A 10001-nucleotide genomic window follows, 5' to 3' on the forward strand; every position below is an offset into this window, starting at 1 on the left:
CCATGACTCCTATGGTCTAGGGCTTTCCAAATATGTGTATCCAGGTAGGACAGTGGCCTCAAACCCACACAACCCTCCCCTCAGTGACAGGTAGACTAAGTAGCTCACCCTGAAGTTGCAAAAACAAACCTCTCTTGCTGGTATCCACAGCTTGAAGGTATAACTGCTGCAGCCACTGAAGCACCAAAGCTGAGCTCTCACCAGCATCCACTATGATTTTACAAACAAAAAAGAAAAAGAAGAGGAGAAAGGGAGAGGGACATTATTTCTCATGGCAGCTTAGTGTGTGACACATAGGCTAAGTGGGCAATCTATGGGGAAAGAAAATCTTGGAGAACTGTTTCATGGGGAGAACAATAACTGTTAATTAATGATTGTTCATATTATCTTGTAAAAACTTTGACAGGAGTCTGAAAGACAAAGTCTCTCTGAACAAGAGAAGGAAGATTTTACAGACAAAGGATTTTTCTAGCAGCCCTGCTAAGAAAAGGAGCCATGAGATCCATCCCCAGAAATTAGTCCAGGCATTGGACATGTGCTGTCTAATTTCTGAGACCCCTTCAGTGAGCCCTTTAGCTGCATCTAATACTATCCTGGATGGATTTGTATATAAACAACATTCTTTCTGAGGAAGTAACATAGGTCACCTATTTTGGGCATTAAGAGAACTAGGCCTCTTCAATTTTTCTTCAGAGAATCAGTTTGGGACTGCAAAGTGACAATGGGCTTGGCTATCTCCAAGTCTTGAGAAGGAGTGATAGTAGGACAAAGTGGGGTTATTAGAACAGCTACCCCTGTTCCCATTGCAACAGTGATTTCCAGGCCAACAAGGAGAGAAATAAACTGAATGGCCCTGTGCTGTTAAGCCTGGACCTTTTCTGTGACAGGCAGGCTCTGGTTCCCTAAAGGTATGTCTATATCTGGGGTAAGTCATACCAATGTACAGGTCCTGGTCCATTTGGTGGGAAGGCACAGATAGATGGAGGTCCTGCAGAGGAAGAAAATACTTCGGCTGAGTAGACAAAATTGATTATGAATGCCAATGAGATACTTAAATTTTCTGTCTACATTATCCTAAACATTTAAAGTACAAATAGAGACCCCTCTTGTATGCAGGAATGGCAGGTAAGTTAGTATTGGCCCATACCTGGGGCAGAACAGATGTGGCTTCATAAGTGGCAATGGGCATGGAGACACAGAGCCAACAGTGCTTAGCCAGACAAGAGTTAGGTCAGTTGAGTAATGAGTGGGTAAGCTGTACTGTCCTGCACAGATAGCTGGGCACTGGCAGGGAGCCTGATGGCAGAGCTTCTGCAGGAAATAGAGTGGCTGCACTGGCTAACAGGAGGTATACATAAGTGATCCCAACTCAAGAAACAACTGATTCATAGCCTTAACAGAATGGAGAAAAGGGCCCACAAAAAGAGGCATAGTAGAAAAAGAGGGTGTCAGAGGTCTACCTCATCCATCTAATCTTCTCTATTAATCATCAAATAGGAGGATGGTGAGACAAAAAAAAAATAAAACAATGTGACTCCCTTGGGGGAGAAATAATGGAATGCTCTGGTAAAGGAGGTCTTCCATGCAGACATAGAAAGACTTGACAGTAGAAGTCTGAGAATGAAACCAGAGCAGATCATTGTAGACTGGTTGAATAAAATAGGTGAAGTGATGGGATAGATAGTGGCAGGGCATTTAGGTGTTTTCTGGGATTCTGGACAGCCGGAAGGATTTAGGAAAATTACTCCTGACTTCTACACAGGGGAGGGATCAGGTGAATTGTCAGCATGGCACAGTGTTATTCTGGAGCACTAAATCCTGGGGCCCTGTAAATGGACAGCCACTGGAGTGCTAGAGATGACCCTGATGGTTCCTTCCTCTTTGTCTGTAGGGGTTGGGAGTTTAAATCTTTAATCAAAAACAATTTGTTTGCCAGGTTATCAGCATAAGGGTGAATGTCAAAATGCAGGGGAAGTTAGCAGTGTGTTGTGTGTCTTTTGGGGATTGTTGTAGAACTGGGAGGTTGTCTTCAATGGGACTGATCTCCAGGCTGGTCTGGCCCAAGCAAAAAATTGTGGCAATATAAAAGCCCTAAAGAATTATATCCTATAGGCCCTCTAAGTGTGGCACAGATTGTAAGGAGAGCTATTGGGAGGAGGGAAATCCAGTCTTTGTGAAGCTGCAGCATTAGTTTAATGAGATGTGCCTGGTAGGCTGTTAGCTCTTTCTACTGTACTGGATGGTTGAGGCTGGTACCAATCAAGAAAGTCCTGCTGTGTGCCAAGTGACTTGGGTACCTCCTGAGTAATCTAACTAATGATGTCTGAGCCGCTGTCTGATTGGATGGAGGTTGGGAGATCAAATCAGGAAGTTTTATAGGGAAAGAATTAACAATTGGTGAAGGTTTTGTTAACTGGTAGGAAAAGCCTCTACCTAACCAGTAAAGGTTTTGACCCAGACCAAACAATACACTTTCATTTGCACCCATGGCATGTGGATGAAGTCAATCTTCCAGTCCTGGGCTGAGAAGAAACCTCATTCCTAGCATGTGGGGAAAGGAGGGAAACTCAGGGAACCCTGAGGTATAGTTACCTGGCAGATAGATTTTTTTTTTTGGTGGAACCAGGGAATGAACTCAGGCCCTTGTACTTGCCAGGGAAGTGCTTATTCCACTGAGCCATCTTCCCAGCCCCTTGGCAGATAGATTATTAAGAAGTAATCATCTTATAGAGCATCTTCCAGGAAGCCCCACATGGCAGCCTGGTTGTGAACTATGTGAAATGCATACTTGGAATTTGTTTAGATGTTAACCTGTAAGTCTTTGCCAGTGGCCTATTGACAGGTGATAGTTGAGGGAAAAGCTGCAGCTTCAAAACAGAGTCATATGAGACAATAGTATATTCTGCCTTTGCCAGTGATGTACAGGAAGCCTTATAGGAATCCCCATCCATAATCCAGGCATGAGCAGGTATAGGCAAGGGGAAGATAAAATATGAGGAAAAAGTGAGAACTTCAAGTGGATGAGGGACAGATAGTCATGTGAATCTGGCAACTCAGAAGGAGACAATGTGGATATAAGATGAGAGGCAGGATCAAAGTCAGGACCCAAGGCAGCAGTGACTGTGGGAGTATCTATCATGAATTCATGTAATCATAAGAGATAAGGAGCTGATAGAAGATAAGATGTGATGAGGACACGACTCTCTGCAGGTTGTGGAAGGAGTACAGCATGAGCAGCATTTGTCTAGAATTTTTAGAGCTTCCACAAGTGACAGCCACTGATAGGCAGGGCACCCCACAACAGTAAGACCAAGTTGTTTGGACAGAAAAGCTACTGGGCATGAGTATAGCCCTTGGACCACAGTGGTGACCACACAACCACTGTGTTCTGTGGCATAGAGACAGAAAGATGGAGGACAGCCTGGTAAAGCCAGAGATGAAGCTGTTTTTAGAGCTTCTTTTAGGATCTAGAAGGAAGAGTAAGGAAAGTCCTTATGATGCAAAGGTTCAACTCAGTCCCCTTTTGTAAGTTTATAATGAAGTAATGAGGACAAAGTCAGAAACCTGAAGATGGAAGACACCCATTATCTCAAGAGGAAAGTTGTTGCTTCGTGGTGAGGATTAGAATCTGAGAAATTAATCAGACACAATTGGGAGGGAAAGCTCAAGTGTGTTTATGCAGAATAACACCCAGACAGGTGATAGAGAGATTTAAGACTTGGACAGAGACTCACAACAGCCCTTTGTATTTAAATATTGTAAAGGTGGGGAGGTAACTTATGTCTAGAGGACTCTCAAGAGGGGCTGCAGGGAAGGAGATCAACTACATATTGCATGGGGTAGAAAATGGATGGCTGTACGGAGAGCAACTCATGGGCAAGAACATGATGGTAACAGTGAGAGCTGTCTCTGAAGCCCTGTAGCTAGACAGTTCAGGTCACCTGTTGGGACTGGTGAGTTCAGGGTCTGTCCAAATAAGGCAAAGAGGCTGTAAGGAGGATGTAAGGCCATAGTGAAGAAAGCTTCCTTTGAATCTAGGATAGAGTAATGGGCAGTGAAGGAAAGGGTAGAAGACAAAGGGAGTATGGGTTGGACTCCACCAGATGAAGAGGAAGGACTACCTGGCTGATAGCATGGAGATCCTGCACCAATCAGTACATGCTGTCTGTTTTCCACACAGGGAGAACAGGAGAGTTAGAGGAAGAATTGGTAAGGAACTGCCTTAGTTACTTTCTCATTGAGGAGACAAAATATCCAACACTCAAAGGACTAAAAGTGTATTTAGTTAACAGTTTGTAGAGGTTTCAGTCCATAACTGGCCAGCTCCAAGGTAGGATAGCATATGACAGAGGAGCAAGAATTCATGGTGGCAGAAGATAGCAAAAAATCAAGAGAGAGAAACAGAGAGGGGGGGGGGGAGAAGAGATGAGAGAGAGAGAGACTTTTTATAAACTGAAGAGAATACAATATGGTCAAAAAAATTTATAAATGATACAGAACTTCTCCAAACAGAGAAACAGAAATTCAACAATGGAATGGTTGCTGTATTGCATAATGTCCTCGAATTACTTGTTCAGATTACCAAATATAAGCATGAAAAATTAGAAAAAAATACAAAGGAAATAAAGAAAAAAGTTATAGGAAATTTAAAAGGAAAATTAAAAAAAGAATTTAAACATCAATTGTTCTCCTCTGTAAGCCAGGAGAAACCAGTAGTACAATTAGTTAAGTCATCCTTCGTACATACATAAATATATCTCTTTCCCTCCCCCTCCTGTCCTTTTCCTCATCCCAGTTTTTCCTTCTTTTTGAACAAATTCTTTCACTTTCTCAGTATTTATTGCATCTGTCAGATTTTATTTACTCATTCAGCTGTCTGGCAAGCATAGGGTCCTGAGTTCAATCCCTAGTTCTGCATAAAAAGAAAAGAAAATACTCATTCAGGGTCTTACACTAGCAAGACAATATGATGTTTGCATATGTGCATTTGATTTATTTCACTTTCCAATATAGTCTCTAGTTGCATCCATTTACATATAAGAGCCTCAAATTTATCTTTCTTTAAAGCTGAGTAATACTCCATTCTACAAAAATACTACATCTTTTAAATCCATTCTTCAGTTGATAAGCATTTGGATTATTTCCAATATTTAGCCATGGCAAATTACTCTACTATGAACATGGCTGCACATACATCACTGTGGTATGATGTTTTCAGTTTGGAAAGATATCCAGAAGGGGAATAGCTGGCTCAAGTGGGACTTCATATCCTAGCTTTTTGAGAAATCTCTCTTGTTTCCATAATGATTATACTTGTCTACACTCTCACCAAGAGTGAAGCATTTCTTTTTCCTCTACAGTCTGTCCAGATAAAGCCACTGTAGGTAAAAGTCCTTTGTCTGATGGTAGGTTGGATATAATTTTTTCCCAATTCATAGATTTTTTTTACTCTGTTGGTGATTTCTCAGATATGGTTTCCCTAATTTCCCTCTGTATGTATTCCTTGTTTGATGTTCAGAAACTTTTTTTTCCAGAAACTTTTAAAAGAGATAAGAAACCAGTTGTTGATTCTTTGAAGTATTTTCCATGCAGTTTGGATTTTGTTCATGAACTCTCTACCTACCCCTATGTCCTAATTTTTCTTCCGGATGATTTAATGTTTTTGTTTAATATTTAAATCTTTCATCTATTATTGATTGTAGTTTAGCGTATGGTGATAGATATGGGTCCATGGCCTTCAGCATGTGGCAAGCCAGTTTTTCCAGAACTATTTATTTAAAAGGTTATTGTTTTTCCAGTGAGCATGTTTGACCTCTTTGTCAAAGTAAGCTGGCCAGGTGTATTTAGAGTTCCAGCCATATCTTGTAATCTGTTCCATTGATCATTAGGTCTGTTTTGGGTCTTTCTTTCTTTCTTTCTTTCTTTCTTTCTTTCTTTCTTTCTTTCTTTCTTTCTTTCTTTCTTTCTTTCTTTTTCTTTCTTTCTGTCTTTGCCAATAACATGCTAATTTTACCTTTGTAAAGGTACCTTTGTAGTGTAGTTTCAAGTCAGGAACTGTAATGCCTTCTGCCTTTCATTTGTTTTTCAGGATTGCTTTTGCTATACTAGATCTCTTCTGATTCCAGATAAATTTTTAGAAATGTTTTCTCTAGATCTGTGAGGTATATCAATGGTATTTTAATCAGAATTATATTGAATCTGTATAACAATTTTGGGAATATGGCCATTTTCACAATGTTCATTCTTTCTATCCAGGAACAAGGAATATCTTCCCATTTTCTGAAATCCTCTTTGATCACTTTTCTCAAAGTACTGCAATTTTCATAACATAAACATTTTACTTCTTTTGTCAGATTGATTTTTAAGGCTTTCATTTTTTTTTTTTGATGCTTTTCTGAAAGATGCGGTTTCCCTAATTTCCCTCTTTGTGTGTTCCTTGTTGTGTACAGAAACGCCATTTATTTTTTTGTGTTAACTTTGTGTTCACCTATGCTACTAAATTTGTTTATTAAATGTACAAGTCTTTCTGTGGATTTTTGGGTCTTCTATGTACAATAATATCATCTGCAAATAATAATTTCACTTCTTCCTTTCCAGTGATTATTCTTTTTATTTTTTTATCTTGTCTAGTTTCTCTGGCTAGTATTTCCAGAACTATATTGAATTGGAGTGGTGACAAAGGACATATTTGCCTTTTTTCTGATTTTAAAGGGAAGGCTATCCATCTTTGTTCATTTAGTATCATGTTGGCTGTCATTTGCCATTGATGACTTTTATGAGGTTGAAGTAAAGACCATCTAGTCTAATTTTCTGTAGGGTGTTTATTATGAATGAATATTGGTGCAAGGGCCTGAGTCCAATCCCCAGTTCCACAAAACATGAAAAAAATTTTAAAAAGAATGAATATTGAACTTTTTCAAAAGCTTTTTCTGAATCTTTTGAGATGATCATGTGATTTTTGTCCTTGGCTCTGTTGATGCGGTCCATTACATTTATGGATTTGCATCTATTGAACCATGTATGTATTCCTGGGATGAAACTCAATTGATCCTAATGGATAATTTCCTTGATGATTCACTACATTCTGTTTGCTAGTATTTTGTTAAGCATTTTTGCATTTATGCTTGTGAGGGAGATTGGCCTGTAGTTCTTTTATCTTGGGGGGATGTAAAATTGTTTATTAAAGTTATAGCTACAAAACACAAAAATATAAAAACTAATGCACAACTTTATAAAATGAAGTAAAACAGGATGCTCACAATTGTTCACCTCAGTAGTTTTAGCTCCCAGTATCCTGTAATTATTTCTTGTTCTTGAATAAGTATTAAAATTGGGAATGAATTTATCTATTTTCTACTTTGTTGTAGTGATATGTAACTTCCATATAGTACACTATAAAAAAATAGGACTGATTTGACAAACCAAAACCAATGACATGGGGAAGGGGCTTTAATATTATTCATAGAAAGACATCAATAATAACTCATGGTCATAAACACAAAAGCCATGACATATGGCCTAGCCACCCAGAATACACCTGATCTCATCTGCACTAATGGAATTTGAAGTTATTACTAAAAATTGAATTTTTATGCAAATGATAAGGCTTATCTATAACACTTCAGTGCTTCCAATGACTCTGAGACTTGTAAATGGCTGGGGTAGTCACTGGTTCTTTCTTCAATTTCACCTCTTGAGTTTTATCCATAAGATCCTGGTATGTTTAAATTTTCTGTGCAATAATGAATAATTTCTTCTGGCGTTGAATCCACTGCGTCAGGCAGTGATATCGCTTTTGTCTTTCTTTAGCTATCTGCTTAAGTTAAGTCTGATGGGTAACTCCTTTCACTTTTTTCCTTCTGCAAGGTCTCTGTCTTTGGTTTGTTAAAGACTCTGCCAACTAGCTCTGGGGCTGTCTGCAGGTGAGTGGCAATAGCAAACTTTTCGACTTCTTTTTGCTATCAAAAAAGAACGCATGTTTAGTCTGTTGTTTTCCCTGGAAATCCAGCAGGTGGAGCTCTGATGTTAGTCTCAATTTTCTTAGCTTCTGCAACCCTTTCATTTCTATATATTTGACATCCTGAGTTCTGTCTAGCTTTAGCTGTTCTGGAGTTACTTCTTCCTTAGTGTCCTTAATAACATGAACTCCATCCTGGAGTATAACCCGAGTCATTTCATAGTAGAATTCATCTGGATTTTTTTCAAGAACCTTCTTTCGAAGAGCTTTGAGGAACTCTTGTTTTTATGACAGTCATCTGCACAAAGTTTGTCATCTTTCTTTTTCTCTAACAGGCCCAGATGTTTTTGAAAGCCAGGCTGGCTTCATTCTCAATGTTCTCTCTGCCGAGACTTAGCCACCTTGCAAAAAGCCACCGCCATATATGCCCGCTGGGTACTACAGAAGCTCAGTACAGAATGCTGGCTCCTCAATACCTGACTGTGGGCTCCTCAAAGCCTTGCTATCAATTCCTGTAGTTCTCTTTTTTGCTTGGGTCTTTCTCTAGCTTTGGTATCAGGGTAACACTTGCCTCTAGGAATGAATTTGGAAGGATTGATTCCTTTTCAATTTCATTGCAGAGTTTGAGAAAAAGTTAGCATTAAATTTTCCCTAAATTTCTTGTAGAATTCTGCTTTGAAGCATCAGGACCTGAGTTTTTCTTTGTTGGTAGGGTTTTCATTACATTTTCAATTTCATTAACTGACATTGGGTTACTCAGAATTTTTATATTTTCTTGATTTGGTTTTGGTGATTTATATTCCAAAATGAAATCAGTCCATTTTCCTCTGTGTTTTCCATCCTGTGAGATTAAAGATTTTGAACATAGATATTAATTACCTACTGAATTTCTATAGGATCTGTAGTGATTTCACCCTTTCCATTCGTTATTGTATGAATTTGAACTTTTTCTCTCCTTTTTTTTTATAAGATTGGCTAAGAGTTTATCAATTTTTCTTTTATTCCTTCAAAGAACCAACTCTTGGATTCATTAATTCTTTGTATTGTTTCCTTAGTCTCGAGTGCATTAATTTCTGCTCTGATCTTTGTAATTGCCTGCCTTTGGGTTTGGGCTTGACTTGCTCTTCTTTTTCTAGGTGCTTGTGACTCAGCATAAGATTATTTATTTGGGCTCATTCTGTTTTCCTGATGTGAGAACTTACAGCTACAAATTACCCCCTTAATACAGCTTTCATTGCATCCCAAAGGTTCTAGTGAGTTGCATCTGAATTTTAGTGTGATTGTGCATATTTTTTAAATACATTTTTATTTTATTTTTTTTAAATTTATTTTATTTATTTTTTGTGTGTGGCCTGCTCAGCCCACCAGGGGGCAGGGCTGGCTGGCATGTGGTGCTGGGGGATTGAACCGCAGTCCCTGTACTTTGATTGGCTTAGTTTGTTCTAAGTAGGTGCTTTAGACCACTGAGTCATCTCACCAGCCCCAGATTGTGCATATTTTTAATTTCTTCTTTAATTGCATCTGTGAACCATTGATTATTCAGGAGGGTGTTATTTAATTTCCATGTGCTTACAGGGTTTTTGCTGTTTCTTTTGTAAATAATTTTCATTTACATTGCACCATGGTCAGATAATATGCGTAGGATAATTTCAATTCCTTTACATTTACTTAAGCATGCTCTATGTTCTAATATATGGTCTATTTTGGAGAATGTACCATGTGTAGGTGAGAAGAATGTGTATTCTGAAATTGTTGGGGGGAACACTATGTAAATGTCTATAAGTCCATTTCTTCATAAGTCTGGTTTAGTTCTGCTATCTCTTTGCTGGTTTTTTGCCTAGTTGTTCCATCTTTGTATGGCAATGGGATATTAAAGTCCCCCATTACAATGTGTTATTGCTCATTTGATTTTTCATGTCTGTTAAAATTTGTCTTACATAGTTGGGTGCTCCTATGTTGGGTGCATGTTTATTTTTGATTCTTATATCTTCTCTTGCAGTTTTGTCCTAACAAGTATGCATTGATTTTCTTTATGTTTTTAAAT

The 10001-nt window shown here is 38.6% G+C and overlaps 1 pseudogene; it reads right to left on the reverse strand.

The window, feature by feature from the left end:
- Positions 1-7621: 7621 nt before the first annotated feature.
- Positions 7622-8379, reverse strand: LOC101568828 (annotated as a pseudogene).
- Positions 8380-10001: the final 1622 nt, after the last annotated feature.

This window comes from Octodon degus, unplaced genomic scaffold (assembly GCF_000260255.1).
Source record: "Octodon degus isolate 3935 unplaced genomic scaffold, OctDeg1.0 scaffold00317, whole genome shotgun sequence".
Lineage (NCBI taxonomy): Eukaryota > Metazoa > Chordata > Mammalia > Rodentia > Octodontidae > Octodon > Octodon degus.